Below are 26,299 nucleotides of genomic sequence, written 5' to 3'. Positions count from 1 at the left end.
CAATTAAGTATGTCATTATTGCTTCAGAACATTAATGGATAATGCACAATACATTCCACATCAAAATAATGTGTTCATACTGTAGTTGAAATGCCCAACTCTTTCAACTCTTGTCTATGAGAACCACGTAGACTGATGGGCCAAAACATTACGACTACCTACGTAACGGCGTGTTCGTCTATCTTTGGAACACAATACAGCAGCGATTTTGTGCGGCATGGATTCCACAAGTCCTTGGTAGGTTTCCGCGCGTATGTGGCATCAGGTGTCTATGCGCAGGTCTCGCAGTACCTGTACATCATTGTGGACCGGTGGTTTGTGAGTGCCGAGGTGGCGCCCGATAGCGTTCCAGATGTTTCCCGCTTGGTTAAGATTCGGTAAATTTGACATCAACGGAACTTCACTGTTCCGCTCATCAAACCACTTTACTGCGGTTATAGCCTTGTGACGCGAAGAGATATCTTGGTCGAAGATGCTATCGCCGTTGGGGAAGACCTCATGGAATGCAATGGTGCTCGGCGATAATGTTTTACGTAGTCCACAGCTACCATGTTCCCCTCGATAACAAGTACTGGTCCCACGGAATCCCAGATGAGTGTCCCCCATAGCATAATACTGCCTCCAACTGGCCTGAGTCCCCCCGTCGGAGGTTCGAGTCCTCCCTTGGGCATGTCCTTAGCGTAAGTTAGTTTAAGTTAGATTAAGTAGTTTGTAAGTCAAGCGACCGATGGCCTTAGCAGTTTGGTCCCATAGAACTTACCACAACTTTCCAACTTGCCCCGAGTCCGTGGCACGCTGCAAGTTCCGCACAGTTGTTCGCCACGATGTCGACGTATCCAAACACGACAGTTAATCAAGCGTTAACAAGAAACGCGACTCATCGTCCGAGGTGACACGTTTCCATAGATCCATGTTTCAATATAGATGATCACGATCTCACTGCAGTTGACGACATTGCTGGGTCAACATGGGAACACGTAGTGTGTAACGTGGTCGTATCGTTTTGGTTTTTGTATGTTATCGATGTGCATGTCAGAGAGAGAGAGAGAGAGCAAGTTACGTTACAGTTAGACAATCTTTGGTCTTGTCGTGGGACAGCCTTTGTCTCTGCACAGTCTGATACATTCTTAGTTGACGTGTGTTACGGATGGACGTAATCTGTAGTGATTTGTTGACTTTTGATTTCTTCATCTAATGATGAAGAAATATTGATTGTAATGGACAGTTAGGACGAATAAGATGTATACGTATATTAGAAAGCGAAGAGAACATAAATTTTGAATAATGTTATTGTTTTTTAAAGAAAAGAAATCTGAGGTACCATTATTCTCAGAATAATTATTGTCAGCTAGTTAATGTGCTCAGAGCTGAGAGAAAGACACCCCACTTCCCTGAGTCATGCATTAACTATTAACTGATTAAACTCTATGATTTTTATGGAATGCTCAGTTAATATTGGACGCTTTTTAAATCATTATTCTCTTTGTTAAGCATGGTATTGTTCAGACCTATGTTACGTGTAGAGATCACGCGAAGTTTTACTCTGTCTTTCTGAACATATACTTCATTCTAAAATCGTTGTTTTGGAATACCGTTTCATAGGAATAGTTACTCTCCCCACCCCACTGTTTATCATTACGCATCATCACAGGTGGCATGCAACGGTTGGAAATTTTATTTAGAAACAGAAACCTAGTTTAGCCGCTGCCTGCTTGCTGTTGTGCTTTCGAGAAATCTGCAAAAAATGTTGTCAATACGTGACGTAACTGGAAATTTTGATTACGGCCAGATAATTGTTTTACTTCAGTTGCGCGTTTTATACGAGACAAGTTGAATTCAGATCAGTTACAGTACAGGTCAAATTACGTTCTGTTTAGTCAAAGGTTAGAATACGAGTTTAAGTTGGACAACAGTTTGTAGGGACCTAGTTTTAGCAATACGTAGACTTTTATAGAGCGGGAGGTAGAGTTGGGCTAAATTCTATACAGAAAGAAATGTAGTGAGGATGTTAGAAGTGATCGTCTACTATGGAGCCTGTGTTTAAAAACGTGTGCCGATAGGTTTGTTGGAGGACACTTGTGCTTGCGCCAGTACTGTATTCTGTCATCAGATCTGCCACATACAGCCGCTTATCCTGCTTTACAGAGCGAGCAAACCTCCGACTTCAGTGTTCTACGATGAGGTGTGAATGTCCCCCACCCTCTCGCCTACGCATGGTTTCAGCTTCCTTCACCCACTTTCGAAATATGTCCATGACAGTAGCACGCCAGAAATCAACCTGTTTCACCGTTTCCGAGATGCTCCTTTCCATGTATCGGACCATAACAATGCCGATTGTCAAAGTCGGTTACGTCAGTGGATGCCCCACTTTGTGGTCTGTATTGTCTCTGTTCCGCTTGCATAGTGTGGTCAGAAACAGCCTGAAAAGTTTGTACGGGCGTTGCAGGGTAGGCTGCGCTGAGAAATAATTGTTAAGAAAAATTTCGATACGTTGCGCCGTTTCTGAGTTAATTAGCATTGAAGTTAGCCAATCGGGCCGTTGCGCGTGACTTTAATTGGTTTACTAAAAAGGAACAAGAGAGCGATGCCAAAATTGGGCTTGGAATAGTAGTAAGGATCGAACCCGAGCCAAAGGCTGAACAGTCTCGTGCGGTATCATCTACACTATGTGAACAACTGACATTAATTGTATCTTGCGGGCCGATTGAATTTACGGGCACAACGGCCTGACTGGCTAACTTCAATGCTAATTAACCCGGAAACGGCGCAACGTATCCAATTTTTTCTTAAAAATTATTTCTCAGCACAACAATTATTCCTCATCGCATCATGCCCCAAAACGCCAGTGTAGCGGTGAGGAGTTTTCTTAACGTTTCGGCTCATCAGTGTAAGCCGGCCGTGGTGGCCGAGTGGTTCTAGGCGCTTCAATCTGGAACCACGCGACCGCTACGGTCGCAGGTTCGAATCCTGCCTCGGGCTTGGATGAGTGTGATGTCCTTAGGTTAGTTAGGTTTAAGTAGTTCTAGGTTCTAGGGGACTGATGACCTCATCTGTTAAGTCCAATAGTGCTCAGAGCCATTTGAATCATTTGATCATCAGTGTATTGTTGTTACATATTTTTATGCAATGAAAACTTTCTGCCTTAGAGATGAGCTAGCACAGAAAACTATTCCACACGAAATTAATACATGAAAATAAGCAGGCTATTTTAAATTACCGATTTCTCTCTCTCACTAGGTACAAAAGTGGCTGAACTGAGAATCTTTAATTTTTTTTTCAATTTAAATTCTCATCAGTACATGCACCTAAACGTGCGAAGATTTTACCTTGCTTACTGCCCATGGTTTAAATCTCTCGATAATTTTATACCTTATGATGTGCAGAATTGAATACGATCCATTTCTTTTTCAAATTAAGGAAAAAACTACGTGCAGAAAACCAAGCAGTGATCTTTTGTATACACATTATTTGTGCTTTCCTCTATCGGGAGTGATTATAACACTTGTGTAAAACACGAATTTTTATAACAGAATGTTGTGATTTACAGAGTTAGAGACCATCTATTGCTCTTTTGTTATTTAATATATGTAGAATCTGGTGAGGGAACGGACACATAGCATCGTAAACTGAGAATGCTTTCCGAAATGCAAATTGTAATTTGCCCTTACCAAAATGAGACACCACTGTAGGCCACGTCACATCACAGGACGAAGTATGAAGAGGCACAGGCCGCGGCGCGTACGTCACGAAGGTAGTCCTGCACTCCCTCGCTCGCTCAAATCAGCAGACAAACTACGTTTTTACACCTGTTAACTCGTAACTAGGCGTGTCCGCACAAACGAAAACTGAATCTTCTGCTGGAATCCGCTATTATGGAGTCTTACTGTTATTAATCCTATAATGATGAGAAGTCCATGGGGTGGCTGTACTGGCGAACAATAAAATTAAATCATACTAAAATGATTATCAGATGCATGAGGCACCACTTCCAGCATGTAATGAGTACTGTTAAGCAGGAGAGACCAAATGCTATAAACAAGCTCTTATACCATTTATATCGAGTATTGATCTTAAATTAAATTTTGCTGTAGTACTGTTAATCAGTAAGACTTCATAATAGCAGATTCCAGTGGAACATTCAATTCATTCAATTCTCATTAGTATTTACACGCCCAGCTGCGAGTTAACAGGTTAAGAAACGCATTTTGCCTGCTGAGCTGAGCGAGTTCAGGACTACCTTCGTGACGTACGCGCCGCGGCCTGTCTTTCTCGTGGGCCCTCTACCACGCTGTGTGCCCGCCCCTCACTTGTTGACATGCAGCGCCACGGACGGACAGCGTGCCCGCATGTTGTGCTCCCCAGTTTCACAGACAGACAGACAGCCCTCTGACTGAGTAGCGCCACAGCAACTGCGGCCGACTGCGGTGGGCTCCAGCCATCGTCGCGTCTGAAGCTCTGGCGAGACCGGAGCCCGCGGCTGCCTTCACTCGTGCCGGGCCGCCGCGCCGAGCGTGTTTCTGCCAGTTCCCTCGTGAGGTGCGCTCTGTCCAAGCAGTTCCCTGTTCACTGCCGCTTGCTGTACTACATTCCTCTGTTTCATCAACTGATTCCGCTACGCATATATTTTTTAACTTTATTTTACCCGCTGTGTGGCAATCGCGATTTTATTCAAGACACACCTGAAGATGTGTTTGCAGGGCTGTACATCTTAAATTACGATTAATGACCAAAGCCAGGCATTCTGTCCTGCATCATATTTTCTTTCTTTATGAGCTGGTTTCAATTTAGACCTTCAACCTGGAAGGTTAAGTTGTATAACTTTTTAATAGCAATGAATAGTTCTACCTCCGAGACAGATAAAAAGTGGCCCGTGTCAGTATGAAGGAAATGCAGTGAAATTACAGAAACCAAGAGCTAAAATGTGCTTAGCACTTATTTACAATGAGAAATACAGTGATAAGTACATTTACAGAAGATGCTGAAAGTGACTCCCAGCAACACCAATACTCAGCTGTGAACGTCCAGGCATATTCAGATACACCCGGTGTTAAGCTCGGGTATTGACTGCGACAACTTCACGGGTGATGTCTTTCAGTTCCTGTACTGTGTGCGGATTTGTTTCACAGCGCTTGGTCTTCCAGTGTCCCGTCCTCCCCCCTCCGCCCCCTACCCCCCCCCCCCCCCACCAAAAATGTGTTGTTAGACCCGGCGAATGTGGTGGCCTTAAATGTTTGCTGACAGTTCGTTCCTCAGTGAAGACATCATGGATTCGTTCAAGGGGTACCTTAGATGCGAGTCATGTTGCCCCATCTTGCTGGAAGAAGCAGTATTATCTTTCATTTTTAATGAGTTGAGCACAAAACGTATCAAAAATTTTCATATATGCCACCGCGTTGAGGGTAGCGTAAAAAAAGGAAAGGAAAAAAAAAAAAATAAATCGGCCGAATGATGCGCGTCCCTGTTACTTCGCACCAAACGCCAGTTTTTTCACCATGGAGTGGTTGCTGACCCACAGTGTTAGGGTTCTCCGTTCCCAGTACCTCGTGTTCTGTGAATACACATGACTGGAAAGGTGAAACAATGCTTCATCACTCATGATGTAATGGAAAAGGGTGTAATAAACCATCGCTGATGTTATTCAAAAGCCAAGTGCAATAATCAACCCGTTTCTTACTGTCATCCTCCCTGAACTGTTGCACAGCGTCACACGATGTAGCTTCAAATTAACCCTAGAACACCTAAGGCGGGGGGGTTCGTTGAACCCACTATTTTTTTATGTCCCCTGCTTTTGCCCAAGTAACTTTTATACTACATATTCGATTTGAGTTATTGTTTGTTGGCTATTTTATGAAACGTTAGTGTCAATATATTTTATAGAAAATTAGTGCTTTGAAAGAAAAAATAAATAAACTTATTATGGGTCCAACAACCCCCCCCCCCCCCGCCCCCCTAGACTTCCATGCTATAGAAAATTTCCCTTAGTAGTGTTTCGTATTTCTCATCTCTACAACAATGTAAGTTAGTTTCTTGTCGGTTGGTATTCTTGATATTGACAACAATCGGTTTACTTTCAGAGGAGTGATTTTTGATGTCAGTCAGCTGTTATTTATCTTGCAAACGTGCAGTGAGTTAGTGCAGTTCCCTACTGTTCACACCCGGACTTAGAAATGAGTAAAAGAATACGTGACTCGTCTTTAGAAAGAGTTGTGAATGAAATTTTAGATGAAGATTCTGACTCGGGGAGTGAAAGTGAATATGAGGATGGTGTTACGGAGTATGATTCAGATCGGGAAAGTGATGTGGATGTCAGAGAAGATGAAGATAGCGCAGCTTCAGGCAGTGACCATCAGGATGGTATTGTGGCCAAGTCTGGAACAAGGTACGTAACCACACAGCCTAGAATTCCTCGGAGGTCTGTTGCTAATATAGTAAGAGAGCAGGCCGGAGTAACTCCAGCTGGCGTTTGACATTCACCTGGAGAAGCCTTGAAGTTACTTCTTACGCCTGACATCATGGATGTTACAGTAAAACATTCAAATGAAGAGGCAGTTAGGCGAAATATTACTTTGATTAATGAGAAAGAATTGTATGCCTTTATAGGAATCCTGATACTTATGGGGGCAAATAAGGACAATTCTGTCAATGTACACGATCTTTGGTCAGATACGTCTAACTTCAGTCATGGAATAAACTGAAATGTTGACAGAAGTATGATAACAATCGATTATTGCATAACTACATTGTTGTAGCTGTTTGATCTGTTTCAGCAGTCGAAATGTTGCATTCGCATTCAGAGGGGAGGCTGGCTACTTTTAACTGCGCCACTCTGTAGGCCTATCTCTGACAATTAATTTTATTAGTGACTGACTATAAACATTTTTATCCTTCAACTGATATCCACATTATTCAAGATTAGACATATGCTAATATGTTTACATTTATGAAAATGCCGATTGATATTTTAGGAAACGCAGATTGTTCAGTCCAGAATATCAACATTATGTGAACTGCTACATAAATTATGACTAAGATTTAGTTTTAAAATAAGGAAAACAAGGGTGGGAAGAAGAGTTTATCAGCAAATAAAGTAACGTTCCTTCTGCAGCTGTTCCTGGTAGATTCACAAGACGCGTAATGGTTCAAATGGTTCTAAGCACTATGGGACTTAACAGCTGAGGTCATCAGTCCCCTAGACTTATAACTACTTAAACCTAACAAACCTAAGGATATCACACACAACCATGCCCGAGGCAGGATTCGAACCTGCGACCGTAGCAGCAGCGCGGTTCCGGACTGAGGCGCCTAGAACCGCTCGGTCACAACGGCCGGCCACAAGACGCGTAGACGTGTAGACAGGCACAAGGCACCAGCCACCTAACGCATGTTGTGCTTTTACAGGGGAAGAAATAAAAATCTTCGAGGTTTGTGGACGACATTTTAATCCTGTCAGAGACGACAAAGATAACGACAAATAGTGATCAATTCCAATTACGAGGTGTGTTAGGAGGATGTCAATTTTTTTTAGAAGGGGGGGAGAGGTTAGCGTTTCACGGCCCGTCGACAACGATGTCATTAGAGACGGGCCACAATGCATTTTCGAAGTAACATCCCGGCATTTGCCTTAAATGATCCAGGGAAATCACGGGCAACCTAACTCAGGATGGCTGGAACCGTCGTCCCCCCGAATGCGAACCTAGTGCGCTAACCATTGCACTATCCCATTCGGTTTTTTTGTTTATACGAGGTATTTAATTTACTCGTCTACATCGCTGTTACTCTCTCTTCAAAATAGCCCCCACTGACTGTTACACACTGCTTCTTCTATTCCCCTTAACACTTCTGGAAGTCGATCTTCGGGATAGCTTTCAGCTCTCATCTATGCTTGTAAAACGACGGCCGTTTTATTTATTTTTCCAAACAGTAAAAAGTCACTCGAGGCCATTCCTGAAGGATGTGGAGGCTGGGGCACCAGTACAGTACTGTGTTTGGCCAAAGTGCACGAACAACATGCAGGGGCATATTCGTGGTGCGACATTCAAGGTTTGTTTCGCCACGAATCCACTAGAATTTTTCGGACTACTTCATGAAAACGTGTTGGACTTGTAAGTAGTACTCCTTTCTGGTCATTAGAAGTTTTGGCAAGAACTCATGGCGCACTATGCCGTTAAAATCGAAAAACACAGTGGGCATAACTTTCACGCTTGTTGTTCACTCGTGTCGAGCTTTTATGTCCTGGCGATCCAGAACACTACCACTGGGACGAATGAGCCTTAGCCTCGACGTCATATCCGAAAACCTGCATTCCATCAGCTGTTATGACACGTTTCAGTAGTTCTGCACCTTTATTGTACGAGTTGGCTTCCACCTCCGCCAACTAAAATATAACAATGCCAACTAAAATATAACAAAATTTTACCAGAAAGAGGTTTGTAAGCGTCCCATATTGCTGTTGGGAGCGGCGCGACAGAGGATATGGATCGATGGAATTTTAGAAAATGTAACTCGCGTATCGCAATTTGATAACCTCTCTATGCTGTATGATTGATTTGAAAATGTCGGACTTCTTCCCTGAATGACTGCCGCACAGTAAAGCCGTACAGTAAGGAAAGACGAACATTGCAAATAAATAATGAAATCACGCCAATGGCGGATCGGTGCCGCATCGACGTGTTGGGTCTTCCTTGTGACAAATGTTGACAAATAGAACTCGTAATACAACAAATACTGCGACAAACATTTAATGTGGTGGATTAATAAAAATATAACACATTTGGGAAGATAAATTAATTCGTGTGTTAAGAATCATTTACAACTAAAGCCCTTGGTCACGATGTTTACATTATGAAAGATGGAGGAAGAAAGACCAATGCAATCAGCCAGGCTTCTCCTAGCTGCTCTCTAAAAAAATTGATGGCTGCGCCTTCTGTTATGACATAGATAACGCAATATGAACCTCGACTTTTTGTTCCCAAACCTTTACACAAAATTTTACACAAAAAACAATTTTTTCGGAGTGGGTACTACAGGTGACACCATCTAGAGACTGTTGAGCAACTCGCATTCGCTGGTGTTTTTGTTCGAAATGGAACAACATTTCAACAGATTTTTAAATGCAACTCGTATATCCTGCTGGAAGACGTCGTCAGATCTGTACACGTGTTTGGTGTCAGTTTGCAGTTTGCTTGACTTTTTTTTTTACTGCAGATCTGGCATTTTACATACTTACAACTGGAATGTTTGGACATTCTGGTGCCCAAAAAAACGTCTTCGGCGTACCTGAATTAAGCAGTTTGCTGTGGAAATGATAGACCGTAATTTTACTACCGGTGCGTTTTGTTTGATTCCCCTCGAAATCGGCGAGGTGTACTCACTGAACACGCTCGACGTCACATTGCCGTTTTTATACGGGCACTAACATACGATTTCGCGCTCTAAAGACGTTACTTTCTGTATGTGAGATACTGCTGTCCGTAACCTCATGAATTTTTTAAAAATTATGTTTGTATTTCACGCAGGCACAAGGAACCGAAATGGAGACATTTTGCTGATAGTTTTAGTTGAAGACCCTGTGTCACTAACTGATGGAAGCCAGAAAACGTCCACGTCAGAGATGCTGTATCAGTGATGTGTCTATTTCGTTTAACTAAAACTCTTGTAAACGGGGAAACAGCGAGAGGCTGATCCGCGCCGTCTGTGACAGTACAGCGGTAGTAGGCCGCGAGATCTGCAAGACGCAGCCCAACTAACGACACGGCATACGAGAAACCAACACCAGACGCACACTGACAGAAAAAATCACAACAACAAGAAATAATCAATGTAGAGTAATAAAATTTCGGGATTACATTTGACTAGGTAGCATATTTAAGTGATTAACATTGCAAGATCACACGTTAGTGCAAGCGCGATATAAGCCACTGCAAATGTGAAATCCTGGTACGTTAATAACCGGTGTAACAGAATGTTCAATGCGAACGTGCATGCATTGTGTCGTAAAGGTGCCGGATGTCAGTTTGTGGGATGGAGATCCTTGCCTGTTGCACTTGGTCGGCCAATACAGGGGCGGTGAATGCTGCTTGTTGATGATGCTGGAGTTCTCGTCTGAAGATGTCCCGTATGTGCTCGACGGGAGACAGATCTTCTGATCGAGCAGGCCAAGGCAACATGTTGGGTTACAAGAGCGGTATGTGGGTGAGCGCTATCCTGTTGGAAAACATCCCCTGGAACACTGTTCATGAATGGCAGCACAACAGGTCGAATCACCAGACCGATGTACAAATTTGCGGTCAGGCAGCATGGGATAACCACGAGAGTGCTCCTGCTGTCACACGAAATCGCACCGCAGACCATAATTCGAGGTGTAGGTCCAGTATGCCTAACACGCAGACTGGTTGGTTGCAGGCCCTCCACTGGCCTCCTCCTAAAGGCTGGTATTACACTATCATATTTCTTTGTCAAAGCCGGTATGTCAAAGAAATTTGATGATGTAACAGGGAACTCCCCCCTATGAACCCTCGACCTTGCCGTTGGTGGGGAGGCTTGCGGGCCTCAGCGATACAGATAGCCGTACCGAAGGTGCAACCACAACGGAGGGGTATCTGTTGAAAGGCCAGGCAAACGTGTGGTTCCTGAAGAGGGGCAGCAGCCTTTTCAATAGTTGCAGGGGCAACAGTCTGGATGATTGACTGATCTGGCCTTGTAACTTTAACCAAAACGGCCTTGCTGTTTTGTTACTGCGAACGGCTGAAAGCAAGGGGAAACTACAGCCGTAATTTTTCCCGAGGGCATGCAGCTTTCTGTATGGTTAAATGATGATGGCGTCCTCTTGGGTAAAATACTCCGGAGGTAAAATAGTCCCCCATTCGGATCTCCGGGCGGGGACTACTCAAAGAGGACGTCGTTATCAGGAGAAAGAAAACTGGCGTTCTAGGGATCGGAGCGTGGAATGTCAGATCCCTTAATCGGGCAGGTAGGTTAGAAAATTTAAAAAGGGAAATGGATAGGTTAAAGTTAGACATAGTGGTAATTGTTGAAGTTCGGTGGCAGGAGGAACAAGACTTTTGGTCAGGTGATTACAGGGTTATAAATACAAAGTCAAAAAGGGGTAATGCAGGAGTAGGTTTAATAATGAATAAAAAAATAGGAATGCAGGTAAGCTACTACAAACAGCATAGTGAACGTATTATAGTGGCCATGAAAGACACGAAGCCCACGCCTACTACAGTAGTACAAGTTTATATGCCAACTAGCTCTGCAGATGACGAAGAAATTGAATAAATGTATGATGAGATAAAAGAAATTATTCAGGTAGTCAAATTAGACGAAAATTTAATAGTCATGGGTGACTGAATTCGAGAGTAGGAAAAGGTTCAAATGGTTCATATGGCTCTGAGCACTATGGGACTTAAAAGCTATGGTCATCAGTCCCCTAGAACTTAGAACTACGTAAACCTAACTAACCTAAGGACATCACACAACACCCAGTCATCACGAGGCAGAGAAAATCCCTGACCAGTAGGAAAAGGGAGAGAAGGAAACATAGTAGGTGAATGTGGATTGGGGCTAAGAAATGAAAGAGGAAGCCGCCTGGTAGAATTTTGCACAGAGCACAACTTGATCATAGCTGACACTTGGTTCAAGAATCATGAAAGAAGGTTGTATACATGGAAGAACCCTGGAGATACTAAAAGGTTTCAGATAGATTATATAATGGTAAGACAGAGATTTAGGAACCAGATTTTAAATTGTAAGACTTTTCCAGGGGCAGATGTGGACTCTGACCACAATCTACTGGTTATGAACTGTAGATTAAAACTGAAGAAACTGCAAAAAGGTGGGAATTTAAGGAGATGGGACCTGGATAAACTGAAAAAACCAGAGGTTGTACAGAGTTTCAGGGAGAGCATAAGGGAACAATTGACAGGAATTGGGGAAAGAAATACAGTAGAGGAAGAATGGGTAGCTTTGAGGAATGAAATAGTGAAGGCAGCAGAGCATCAAGTAGGTAAAAAGACGAAGGCTAGTAGAAATCCTTGGGTAACAGAAGAGATACTGAATTTAATTGTTGATAGGAGAAAATTCAAAAATGCAGCAAGTGAAGCAGGCAAAAAGGAATACAAACGCCTCAAAAATGAGATCGACAGGAAGTGCAAAATGGCTAAGCAGGAATGGCTAGAGGACAAATGTAAGAATGTAGAGGCTTAACTCATGAGGGATAAGATAGATACTGCCTACAGGAAAATTAAAGAATAGAAGCTTTCGGAATGTGGTGCTACAGAAGAATGCTGGAGATTAGATGGGTAGATCACATAACTAATGAGGAGGTATTGAATAGAATTGGGGAGAAGAGGAGTTTGTGGCACAACTTGACTAGAAGAAGGGATCGGTTGGTAGGGCATCTTCTGAGGCATCAAGGGATCACCAATTTAGTATTGGAGGGCAGCGTGGAGGGTAAAAATCGTAGAGGGAGACCAAGACATGAATATACTAAGCAGATTCAGAAGGATGTAGGCTGCAGTAGGTACTGGTAGATGAAGAGGCTTGCACAGGCTAGAGTAGCATGGAGAGCTGCATCAAACCAGTCTCAGGACTGAAGACCACAACAACAACAACAACAATAGGGAACTATGTCAAATGTCGCCTGTCGTCAAATAAATGAAAGTGGTTGTCTTCTGTTCACTGGAACGTGAAATGTAACCGCTTGGAGCGCTGGTGTCGCTGCAGCTATTTGACGCCTCTTTAGTGTGTTTGTAAACATGGCTTCGAAGTTGGTGTGTTCTTTCGACTCTTCTTTTTTATATATTTGCTTCGACTTGGGGGGGGGGGGGCAGCAAGGGGCACAGTGCATGCTATTAATTGTGTGTTGGTGGGCAGGTGAAATATGCTGCAGCCAACTTCATGTCCACAATCACAGCTATAGCCATCCACCTTTACATCTGGAAACATCCAGGCTGCTTTTCAGTAAGCAGGAATAGAGGATGTGGTGACACTCAAAAATAAAAAAAATATTTCTCAGCTTTCCATTCTACTTTGTTTATGTTTGAACTCTGAATGCCACAAGTTAAAAAGAGCTTCATCTGTTTCGTACTTTTTATTAATTTTGTAGTGTTGGAACACTAATTCCATTAATTAAATTAGTCAACATTAAAAATAGTTGTTATTGCCCATATAGTGAACTAAACATTTATTTACCTTCACATATTCCCACTTCAGTGTTTTATAAATCGCCTCACATGTTTCTGGAATTATTTTCGTTAATGTGCAGTGTGATATTCCAGTGCTGTATTGTAAACTAGAATAGCTCTCTCCTGTATCAAGAAATCACAGTGTCACAGTTTGCCTGTCTTCTGCACATACAGCATTTTTCAAGAGAGTATTCTGTTTTGTAATATGAGAAACCACTTTACTGAGCAAATACTGAAATACACTCCAATCCATTCGTAAGTAAATTGTGTATAAGACTTGGCGTCCTGTCTCCCATAAGTCCAACCCCTCGTCCAAGTCGTGGGAGATGGGCAACGGCACAAAGTAGGGGATTGCCTATAGGGGCGATATACAGCGGGGACTTCGTGTGCCCCAGGAGCGCTACGGTAGCTGGGAAGGCCCTATGGGAACCCAGAAACGTGACGGCTGACGGGGCTCTGGTGAAGCTGCGATAGGCCTAGCAAGCCAGTAGTGGATAAATCAACTGCTTTCAAAAAAGGGAACATGCCTCGGATCACGGAACGGACTTAAAGGAAACCGACCAAGCAATGGAAAAGGATTACGGGATGGTTTACGACTGGGCACCTTAAACGTAAGGACTCTAACTGGGAAGTTAGAAGAAATTGTAGAAATGATGGAAAGGAGGAAATTGGACATCTTGGGACTTGCTGAGACTAGGTGGAGAGGAGTTGGTGAAAAACCACTAAGTAAAGGATGTAAACTGTACTGGATAGGGAATGAGAGGGGAAGAAATGGAGTGGCAATAGTGGTCAGAGAGGGTCTGCAGGAGGAATTGGAAGGTATCAATGATCGAATGATAAAAGCCAGAGTACGAGTGAAAGGAAAAAGCATTGAAATCATCCAAGCAATTGCCCCACAGGTGGGGTGTACAAAAAAGGAGAAGGAGGAATTTGAAGATGACATGCAAAAGCAGCTAAATGGAGGAAATCAGATTATAATAGGGGACCTCAATGCACATGTTGGCACAGACAGGAAAGGATTCGAGGAGATAGTGGGACCAGAGGGCTGGGGGAACCGAAATAGAGAAGGAAAATTGTTGCTGGAATTCTGCAAGAGGAATGGGCTGGCGATCGCAAATTCCTGGTACAAGAAGAGGAGTAGTCACAAAATAACTTGGTACAGTGGAGACTGGTCCCAAACTTCAGTAGTAGACTATGTACTAGTGGATAGGCAGATGATGAGCAGCCTCACAGATGTTAAAGGTCATTCCATCTGAGGCCTTAGACAGTGACCATCGGCTGTTGGTAGCCACCCTGAGAGAGAAAAAAGATAGGAGGGCAACAGACATACAGGAGAAAAGGTTGAAGACATGGATGCTGAAAGAGGATGAACGGAGGACCCAGTATCAGACACTGATCAGGAAGAAGCTGCCAAAGGAAGATCAGAGAACAGTGGAAGAAGAATGGGGAGATTTTAAGAGGGCTCTAGTTGAGGCAGCTGAGACTGTGTGCGGAAGAACTAGCACAAAGAGGAGAAGTAAGGAAACCCCACGGTGGAACAACATATGTAAAGAGGCAGTACTTCGAAAGAACAAAGCCTTCAGAGAATGGTTCCAGACCCGAACAGAGGAAGCTAGGGTAAAATATAAGGAAAGCAAGAAAGCGGCACAGACCATAGTAAGGGCGGAGAAGAAGAAGTGGATGGAAAAATGGACAAGAATGTTAGAAGAGGACAGTGAAGGGAACAAAAAAGTACTTTACACCATGGTAAGAAATAAGAGTAACGACAGAAGCGAGTGCCTGAGGATCATGGATAATAATGGAAGAGTTGTGGAGGAAATGCATGAGCTCAAAAAGATTTGGAAGGAGTACTTTGAAGATCTGTTGAATGCCGCCAAGTGGGTAACTAACAGCGATGGAGAGCCTAAGGCAGCAGACGATTATAATAGTGGGGAAATTGATGATCTAACTTGGAATGAAGTGGAAGAAGCCATAAAGAGGATGAAAGGGGGCAAGGCACCAGGTTGGGACGAAGTAACAGTGGATATGATACGAGCAGCAGGAGAAGTAGGAACCCAGTGGCTATACAGAGTGCTGAGGGTGGTGTGGAAGGAGAACAGAATTCCTGAGGATTGGAAGAAAGGAATTATAGTCCCGATCTTCAAGAAAAGGGATAAAAGGAGATGTGAGAACTACAGAGGAATCACCCTGCTATGCCACTGTGGAAAAATCTATGAAAAGATCCTGGAGAAGAGAATAAGAAGCAGTATTGAAAGTAGACTGCAAGAGGAGCAGTATGGTTTCAGACCGGGAAGATCAACAACGGACCTCATATTTGCGGTAAGGCAACTGCAGGAAAGGCACTATGAGTACGGGAAGGACTTAATCATGGCCTTTTTAGATATTGAGAAGGCGTATGACAGTATCTGTAGGGACAAGCTCTGGGATGTGCTGAACGCAAAAGGGATAGATGAAGAGGTAACACGAAAAGCCAGAAAAATGTATGAGGGAAGTGAGAGTTGTGTGAAAGTGGGGAGGGAACGTACTGCATGGTTCAAACTGGAAAATGGGCTGCGACAGGGAAGTGCACTTTCGCCTTTATTGTTTATTATTGTTATGGATGAAATCCTACAGCAAGTATCAGATGCAATTGGAGATCATAAAATGAAAGCAGTGCTTTTTGCCGATGACCTGATGTTATGGGGAAATTGCGAGAAGGAGGTGCAAGAGCAGTTAGATGTATGGGAGGCAACGGCATCACAATATGGAATGCATTTCTCTGCAAAGAAAAGTGAAATAATTGTCACAACAATGAAGAAGAATAGGCCAAATGTGGATATAACTTGTGGAGGGGAAAAACTACAAGTGGTAGAGAACTTCAAGTACCTGGGAAGCATGATTGAAAGTAAGGGGGAAACGCAATGGAAATAAATGAAAGGTGCAGAAAAGCAGGGCAGTTCTTCAAATGCATTGGGGGGCTCATTTGGAGCAAGGAGGTGCCACAGAAATCCAAGGGAATTATATACCGAACCTACTTTGTCCCCATATTGGCATACGGAAGTGAGACATGGGTAATGCACAAAAGCGACAAAAGTAGAATACAAGCTAGTGAAATGAAGTTCCAGAGGAGCAGGTTGAGTGTAACAAGACGAGACAGATTGTGAAATGTGTATGTGAGGGAAAGACTAAAGGAGGAACCAGTACAGGACAGGATAGAAAAATCAAGACTGCAGTGGTATGGACACATGAAGAGAATGGATGAGGGAAGAATTCCAAAGAGGATGTTTGATCTGCAACTGGAGGGGAAGAGGCCCAGGGGAAGACCAAGAGATAGATGGGTGAAGGGAGTGAAGGAATGTGTGACGAGAAGAGGAGAGAACTGGACGAAGGTGGAAGAGGGGGAATGGTGGAAAGACAGAACACGATGGAGAGGCTTGTGTTCCCGGCAGACCCAGCCAGTGGCTGGAAACTGTCCAAGATGATGGTGACTTGACGTCCTCCACTAGCAGCCCTCTAACACATTTTGCTGAATGCTTTTACTATCTCGACGTAATACCTATGACTTCATCCAAGTACGTTTCCCATTTGCCGCCGCTTTTCTTCCAAGTACAATTGTGGTACTAGCAACTCCAGCGTATAATAACGGTATGTCCACCATCTTGAAACTTGATGGAAAATACGACGACAGTGTAATAATCCTTTTTAGAGCCACGTCAAAGATCTTTGTCAAAGAAATTTGACAAATATTTGACAAAGAAATATGATAGTGTAATACCGGCCTAACCAACACACGGGCGTCACTGCCACTGAGACAGAAACAGCTTTCGTCAGAAAACACAACAGACGTCCATCCTTCCCTCCAACGACCTCTCGCTCGACACCACTGAAGTCGCAAATGGTTTGTGGTCAGTGGATCACACGCCAAAGGGCGTCTGGTGACCTTGAAGTAAGCGATTTGTGACAGTTCGCTGTGTCACTGTGGAGGCAACTGCTGTTCATATTTCTGCTGCAGGTGCAGTACAATGCGCCAGAGCCATGCGCCGAATACGATGGTCTTCGCTCTCGATAGTCCCACGGAGCCCGGTCTTCTTGGGACCTTACATTGTTGTGACCACCGCTGCCACCAGTCATGTACAGAGGATAAACTCCTGCCAAGTCTTCCTGCAGTATCGCGGAAGGGTCATCCAGCTTCAGTATCGCAGAAGGAACACCCTAGCTTCTTGTAGCCCTGTTACACGCCCTAGTTCAACCTCAGTGAGGATAATTCTTAATTAACATCAACTCACCACGTCCAATATCAAAGGTAGCTAACGTTCACGACCGTTACAGGACAATTTTAAAGCAAACCAGATTTGCACCCACACAGTGGCGCTACTACCGCCACTCTTATACGACTGGCGCGAAATTTGAATAGACATCATATTTCAGGTGCAGGAACACACTACCCACTTTCGTTTAAGTCGCACAACTCCTTCTTGGTGTTGCGTTTCTTTCTGCCGTCAGTGTATTGTGGAAAAAATCTTCTCCGAAACCGGTAAATGAAGCCTGTACAGGACTGAGCCGTTCACGGCTCGCGTTTATCCCATTTATTATTTGTCATCTTCTGTTATGGTACTGCCGCCCCGTTTTCTTATTCCATTTACTGGTGTCACTAACTTCCTGCCTTACTTGCCCGTGAGTGGCAGCAGCAGCAGCGCGTATCGATAAGTGCACTGCTGTACCATCTCTGCAGCGACCGATAGTACAGGGTTATTACAAATGATTGAAGCGATTTCACAGCTCTACAATAACTTTATTATTTGAGATATTTTCACAATGCTTTGCACACACATACAAAAACTCAAAAAGTTTTTTTAGGCATTCACAAATGTTCGATATGTGCCCCTTTAGTGATTCGGCAGGCATCAAGCCGATAATCAAGTTCCTCCCACACTCGGCGCAGCATGTCCCCATCAATGAATTCGAAAGCATCGTTGATGCGAGCTCGCAGTTCTGGCACGTTTCTTGGTAGAGGAGATTTAAACACTGAATCTTTCACATAACCCCACAGGAAGAAATCGCATGGGGTTAAGTCGGGAGAGCGTGGAGGCCATGACATGAATTGCTGATCATGATCTCCACTACGACCGATCCATCGGTTTTCCAATCTCCTGTTTAAGAAATGCCGAACATCATGATGGAAGTGCGGTGGAGCACCATCCTGTTGAAAGATGAAGTCGGCGCTGTCGGTCTCCAGTTGTGGCATGAGCCAATTTTCCAGCATGTCCAGATACACGTGTCCTGTAACGTTTTTTTCGCAGAAGAAAAAGGGGCCGTAAACTTTAAACACGTTAACTTTTGGTGAATTGCGAATTTGCTGCACGAATGCGTGAGGATTCTCTACCGCACAGATTCGCACATTGTGTCTGTTCACTTCACCATTAGGAAAAAAGGTTGCTTCATCACTGAAAACAAGTTTCGCACTGAACGCATCCTCTTCCATGAGCTGTTGCAACCGCGCCGAAAATTCAAAGCGTTTGACTTTGTCATCGGGTGTCAGGACTTGTAGCAATTGTAAACGGTAAGGCTTCTGCTGTAGCCTTTTCCGTAAGATTTTCCAAACCGTCGGCTGTGGTACGTTTAGCTCCCTGCTTGCTTTATTCGTCGACTTCCGCGGGCTACGCGTGAAACTTGCCCGCACGCGTTCAACCGTTTCTTCGCTCACTGCAGGCCGACCCGTTGATTTCCCCTTACAGAGGCATCCAGAAGCTTTAAACTGCGCATACCATCGCCGAATGGAGTTAGCAGTTGGTGGATCTTTGTTGAACTTCGTCCTGAAGTGTCGTTGCACTGTTATGACTGACTGATGTGAGTGCATTTCAAGCACGACATACGCTTTCTCGACTCCTGTCGCCATTTTGTCTCACTGCGCTCTCGAGCGCTCTGGCGGCAGAAACCTGAAGTGCGGCTTCAGCCGAACAAACCTTTATGAGTTTTTCTACGTATCTGTAGTGTGTCGTGACCATATGTCAACGAATGGAGCTACAGTGAATTTATGAAATCGCTTCAATCATTTGTAATAGCCTTGTATTTCAGGGTCGTCGCGTGTTTGGCGGTGAGTTCGGGACGGACCAGCAGTGCAGTTGGGGGGACGGAGCGCGTGTGAGGCGCCGACATCCAGTGCTCGCTGACCGCTGGCGACACACACGAACTGTCCGACGGAGGGAGATTGGAGCGGGACAACCGTTGGTTGGTCGTCTAATCGGCTGACATACACTTCGTCCTTTCACCGTTTCCGGGCCTGGGCAGTTGGTCGGTTGACGTGGAGCAGCGAGGAAGTCTCCGTGGCGCGTGTCTGGCCGGGGCCTCGTGGCGTCCACGCGCGGTCGGAGTGTGAGGGGCTGTTCCCATTGCTACGAGGCCCGTGGCTCACCGATCCCGGACACGGAAGTTAAGTCTTTACTCAATCTACCAGCCAGCCACAACTGTTCGCATTGTGTCGTTTGAATTTTGTTGTGGGCTGTTGGGACATCCTCTCGCTTGGTCCGTTGACTGTTTGTCGGTTGCGTGTCGTCGGATCGTGAATCGTTGGCCCGACTGCCTGTCTCACCTGAGCGAGCGTTAGTGTTTGAATTCCAGGCCAACCCTCGGAAACTTCCGATCGCCGTTGGGTGTACTTCCTTTTCTCATTTGTTCTTGTTGTTTGTATTTGTGTGGCTTCCAGCCGATTTTTAAATTAAGGTTGTTTTGCCCTTGTTTTAAAGTAAGGCTTTATGGTCTTTTACAAATTTATTTTGGTTTGAGTCTTAAGTGATGAGCCTTACGCCGATTTTTAAATTAAAGTTGTTTTGCTCTTAAAGTGTCAGATTGTTTGGGCCTTCAGCCTAATTGAAAGAACTGATTTAAGATAGGGCCTTCTGCCTTTTAAATTTCTGATTTTGGTGTGAGTCTTAAGTTATTGACTTTCAGCTGATTTTAAATTAAAGTGGTCTTGCGCTTACGGCATGAGATTGTATGGCGCCATCAGCCAGTAATTAAGTTCCAAAAATGAATGCTTTGTTCTTTTTAAAAATTTTATTGGCTCTTGTAATGTTTGGTCAAATAAATTAAGTTGTATGTTCGAGTGTACCTGACAGCCGCTTATTTTGGCCCCTTTCCACAGTTTAAACTACCTGTCCTGTCCTGCGGGTTTAGCAGGGCGTCTCAAGGACCAGTAAAGAATGTGCAATGATTACTAGACCGATATACAAATTCAACATCACCAAATTCAAATACTCATATCCTCCGCAGTTAACAGCTTTTACCATTACAAAGACATTCCTACAAAACCAAGAAATCACAGTATTAATAGGCTATAGTCAAAATATCAACCCATACGCACACCGTGTCTGGCGATGTAAACAAACATTCAGCAGACACCATTGATTTCCAAAAATAAACTAGCATTCAGCATACTCACACAAGGATAATATCTAATAAAAAAGAGTAATGCAAGCAAAATCCACCCCGACAGTGGTGTTCACTGGTGGTTTCCCTCAGTTGTGAGGTAAATACCGGGATGTGGAATTCCGCCAGGCAGTGAGAAAGGTGCAGCCGCGACCAGAAGCAGCGTCCCCGGCGAAGTCTGGCTGGCACCGCAGCTGTGGTGTAACCACTCTCGTACTCGCCGCACTGCAGCCGGAGGCAAGTGTTACGTGCCAGTTGCGTCAGCAGGACGTAAGACTGAGCAAGTGAAGAACGTGGAGGCGTTCCTCTCGCTGCCGCCGGTTTCCTCCGCCGCAAGCCTGGCAGGGAACAGCCTCCCCCTCTGCCTCCCCAGTACTCCAGTAGCAACCGGGGCACAAAGCCCTCTGCCAGTTGACGGCGCGGACCTACGGAAAAAGTACCGAATGCCCACTAGGGTGGCCGACTGCCTATACTCGACAACACTCGCTGCTCCCCAGCTCACTTTGTGGGAGGACAAGTTCGCCCGCTCTCAGCAATCAACCGATACCGATTACGAAGTATAAATCTCACCGTGGATACAGGTCTGTAACTGAAACATGTTATCAAAGACAGTAAGAATCGCGATTTGGGCTGTTGCAAGATTAACAGCCGGGTCCTTGAATACAGTGTCTCAGACTGTGCGGTGTCGGCCGCGGTGTTTTGCGTACCCATAGATGCTATAGTCCAGTCTCTGGATACTAACAGAGAAGGGAATCGCCTCAGTTGGTTATCCAAAGTTGCATTAACGGCAATGATAATATCGCCCAAAGTAAACGACTTACTGAATTATAATTAACAGAGGTGAGCCAGTCAAATACGACGATTGGCTACCACATCACACACACACACACACACACACACACACATACACACACACACACAGGCATATTAATGAGAAGAGGGATCATCTAGTCTATGACGGAAACAAGTGGTCACTATAACAATCAGATTTGTTACCGAAAACCACAACACAGGAGTTATCCACTGAGATAAACAATTGAACAATTAATACTTGGATTAAGGTCTCTAATGATGAAATAAAACCTTGGCACAAACGAGTGAGCATGACAAATGCAAAGTTACGCGAACAGAACATGACTATGACCAGTGTCTGTAAGCTTGGCTAGTGAAATACAGGAAGAACATGGGAACACAGGTTTGAACACCAGTGAAGGAACTGAAAGGAACTAGCCGGCTGCAAGGCGTTGTAATGGAATAACTGGCTCCTGGAGGGAGCGAATTAGCATCGCATCTCTACAAAGTAAGTGATCCCAATGACGGCTCGTCTTACCAGACTCGTACCTCAATATGGAAGATAGTAGCAGTAGCGGCTGGAAGTTGAGTTCAGCTCTCTGTACTCGAGCAGAAACATCCCTCTGTGTGACTACAAGGCTCGCCTCATCAGTCATTCAACAACGAGTCTTTACACCACCGTGTCCTGGGAGTCCGTCCCTCTCTTTACTACTCCATTTCCTAGCAGCAAGTGAACACTTTCAACTCTTTCTGGATGCTCTGAAACTCCAGCTAGTAGGCTGGGCAGACCCTTCACCGTACTAAAGAGAGAAGTGAAAAGACAGCCATAAAAGACGCAGCTTTCAACTGTTATGTGGCTTTAGGGTTCGATTACACTGATCAAGGGAACGAGCGTAAAATATTCTGTAATATAACGTGTGGCAGTTTCAGAGAAAACTGGCAATGCAAAAAAAAACCTTGATATAAAACAGTCATGATTATGCCGTAGGTTACTATGAAACTCCACAAGACTCGTCCCGGCAGTTTAGCAAGGAGTTTTAGATACTAGTTCGCTATTTCACCCATGATACACGAGGATACCCCCCCGTGATAATACAGGAAGCAGCGACGTATGTAGCCTACGTTGTTGGCAGCACTGTTAGAGGAGTATTCATAAACTATCAACTATCTCTGCAGAAAAAAAAAAAAAATCAAGCTGCTACCTTGAAGCTTTCTGGTGGTGTCGGTCGGTCTCTATAGATGCGCGCTACAATGTGACGCATTTTTCCCAGCGATGGATGACTTGCCGGAGGCCCTGGTTGCACAACCCTATATTTTGGCCGTTTAGGAGGCGTTTCCCTATGAAATACACTGCGTCGTTGTTCTGAAAATGCCTACCACACACTGGTTTCTTCATCCAAAGCAAGAGAAAGAAGTCACTGGGTGCTGAGTCACGAGAATACCGGTGAGGCAAAATGTGACAGCCCAAAGAAGCACCTCACATGACTGTGCTCTGCACAATAGGCTGCAGCGTTGCCGTAGAACTAAATCGTCCACTCGGACAGCTTCCCCCGGCTCTTCGTCTTTACAGTCTCGAGTGACCTCGTCAGGAAATTTGTGTAGTATGCTCCTGTGACGGTTTGCCGCTTACTAGCACAGTCGTCAGCATCGCAACAAAGTAGCCTCAAAATACACTCCGCATTACTTTGCCTGATGTTGGTCGAACCTTCTCCTTTTTCGGCGGTCGTGAATCTACACCTTTCCACTGCTTTTGACTGGGTGGCACAGTGATTCACCCAGCACTCCTTCATGGCGAATAGGCTCCTAAAGAAGTGATCTGAATTGGCCTGACACTGCAGCAGCGTTTCCATACTGCCTCGATTCGGTCGACATTTTGAATGGATGTGAGCAGTTGCAGAATGCAGCGACTTTTGTCATGCTCAAAGTGTCCTGCAAAACTGATAGATGGCTTGCCGGCCGGAGTGGCCGAGCGGTTCTAGGGGCTACAGTCTGGAATCGCGCGACCGCTACGGTCGCAGGTTCGAATCCTGCCTCGGGCATAGACGTGTGTGATGTCCTTAGGTTAGTTAGGTTTAAGTAGTTCTAAGTTCTAGGGGACTGATGACCTTAGAAGTTAAGTCCCATAGTGCTCAGAGCCATTTGAACTATTTTGATAGATGACTTATTTTCATTTTTTTCCCTATCGCCTAGAATGTGATACGCCGCTCTTTGAGTCCCAGACCGTTCAGTTCTCTCTCGATTCACGGTCCTTCACAGACAGTTGGATTGCGACTTCATTCTTCGTCGTTCATATTTGTTTGTCCACACTGGTAGCTTCTTCACAACCTAGTTAATGCCTCGTACGACAGTGCACTGCTACCGTACACTTGCACTAACTTGAGCCGTGGTGGAGATACTAGCGATTGCTGTCTCCGTGGGGCTATGGTCTTTGACTGGCTGTCGCCTGTTTCGATCGCCGGCGTCTCGCCAGGGAGCCGCGACTTCCTAGTCGATTGTATGAAGGCTTGAGCATGCGCTCCTTAGAGAGGAGGTTTGCTTGTCCTCGCTGCAGAAAGCGGCCTGTGGTGTGACGAGACAGTGTGGTTTTTGAAATGTGTCAGCTGTAAGGACCGAATTGTGACTGCATGGACTAGCGATGTTTCTACAGGGATTACTCAATTTATTTCGTGAGCATCTGACTTTTCATTATCCTGTGCTAGTGAGGGTTTTGAGCCTTGTAGTGTACCGTTAGGTTCCACCATTCTGGTTCTGAGTAAATTGCACAGTGATTCCAACATTTCACACTTTGGTATGCGCATTCTATGTTATGTTGAAATAATGGCTTACAAATAATGGCTTACAAAACACTCGTTCGACCTATACTTGAGTATTGCTCATCAGTGTGGGATCCGTACCAGATCGGGTTGACGGAGGAGATAGAGAAGATCCAAAGAAGAGCGGCGCGTTTCGTCACAGGGATATTTGGTAACCGTGATAGCGTTACGGAGATGTTTAACAAACTCAAGTGGCAGACTCTGCAAGAGAGGCGCTCTGCATCGCGGTGTAGCTTGCTCGCCAGGTTTCGAGAGGGTGCGTTTCTGGATGAGGTATCGAATATATTGCTTCCCCCTACTTATACCTCCCGAGGAGATCACGAATGTAAAATTAGAGAGATTAGAGCGCGCACGGAGGTCAGACAGTCGTTCTTCCCGCGAACCATACGCGACTGGAACAGGAAAGGGAGGTAACGACAGTGGCACGTAAAGTGCCCTCCGCCACACACCGTTGGGTGGCTTGCGGAGTATAAATGTAGATGTAGAATGTAGATGTAGATGTAGAATTATCATTGCACAATACCACAAGACTTAAACATTAATTCAGAGGCTAGCCAATTTAACTCTATTGTTCATTACATTCTTTTGGATAACTGGAACTCATAAGTGTAATTACACTGACGGAAGAGAAAACCGCAGCAACAAGCAGGAGTTGTGTGACATAAATGAAAATAGTTGGCAAGCGTGTTTCTACATCTGAAAGATGATGTCTATTCCAATTTCGCATAAGAGCGGAGCTAGTAGAGCCACTATGAGGATGCAAATCAGGTTTGCTTTGAATTCCCGCTGTGACAGTCGTGAGCGCTAATTGCCTTAGCGAGTGGCCGTGGTGAGATACGCTAGTCGAGAATGCATCTAAGGCGACAAAGAAGTCATTAGGAACACCTTACGGAGTCTGAACGAGGCCGTGTAACAGAACCACGAGAAGCTGGACGTTCCTTCTCCGATTCTGCAGAAATACTTGGAAGGAGTGTACCCACTGTACATGATTTCTGGCAGCGGTGGTCACGGAAATGTACGGTCGCAAAAAGACCGGGCTCCGGACGGACACGTGGCACACTTTTCTGTATCTACAGCAGCAATCTGAGCGCAGTTAGCACCACGGTGACACAACGAGCTGTTACAAATCGGCTACTTTAAGGGGGGACGATGAAATTGACCAAAAACGTCAATTTTCGAATTATTTTTTATTTGTTAGTACAACTCATTGACAATAAGTTCCCAGAGTTTCAATGTTGGAATCGCATCCGAAGTGTCTGAAAACTGATTAAAAGTGTGACGCGGCCTCCCTGCCACGCCCACGTTTTGAAGCAGCACTTCAATACCAGCTCGGTGAACAACGATTCTGCCAATTACTTTCAACCAAACATGTGCGGGATATATCTAGAAGGCCGTGATACATACTATTTGCTTTCATAAATCATCTTTGGCCGATGCTGCACTTCTCAAAAAGTGTGTTCATGGGAAAACCCAAAATCCAATCTCTAAATTCACTCATATGGAAACGATGCCCTAAAACACATTTGCATCTGCTACAGTTGTCAGAATTGCAACTTATGATGCACGTATTGTATTTAATGATGGAAACGTTGGGAGGATGGTATTAGAAAGAATGGGCTTCAAGACAGGAATTTTTACTCAAGACATTCTGAGAAAAATAGATTTATAGCTAGTCTCTGCAGCTGAAAAGTTAGTTGAAGACCTGATAAAGGAAAGAAGACTGACAACAAGAAACCAGAAGAGAAGCCTTGAAGGGAAAGACGACCCAGAGTACAAATGTGGTGCCTTCTGAAGAAGTGACATAAGGAAAAGAGCGGTTGAACTTTAAATTGCGTCAGCCGTGGTGTCCGAGCGGTTCTAGGCGCTTCAGTCCGGAACCGCGCGACTGCTACGGTCGTAAGTTCGAATCCTGCCTCGGGAATGGATGTGTGTGATGTCCTTAGGTTAGTTAGGTTTAAGTAGTTCTAAGTTCCAGGGGACTGATGACCTCAGATGTTCAGTCCCATAGCGCTCAGAGCCATTTGAACCATTTTTTGAACTTTAAATTGCGTTTCCTGAAAAGTGTGTTTTTTTAAAGTTTATGCACCTTTCCATCAGATTCTATGA

The sequence above is a fragment of the Schistocerca americana genome, chromosome 6, assembly GCF_021461395.2.
Source record: "Schistocerca americana isolate TAMUIC-IGC-003095 chromosome 6, iqSchAmer2.1, whole genome shotgun sequence".
Taxonomy (NCBI): Eukaryota; Metazoa; Arthropoda; class Insecta; order Orthoptera; family Acrididae; genus Schistocerca; species Schistocerca americana.
Note: the sequence above shows the minus strand (reverse complement) of the source record.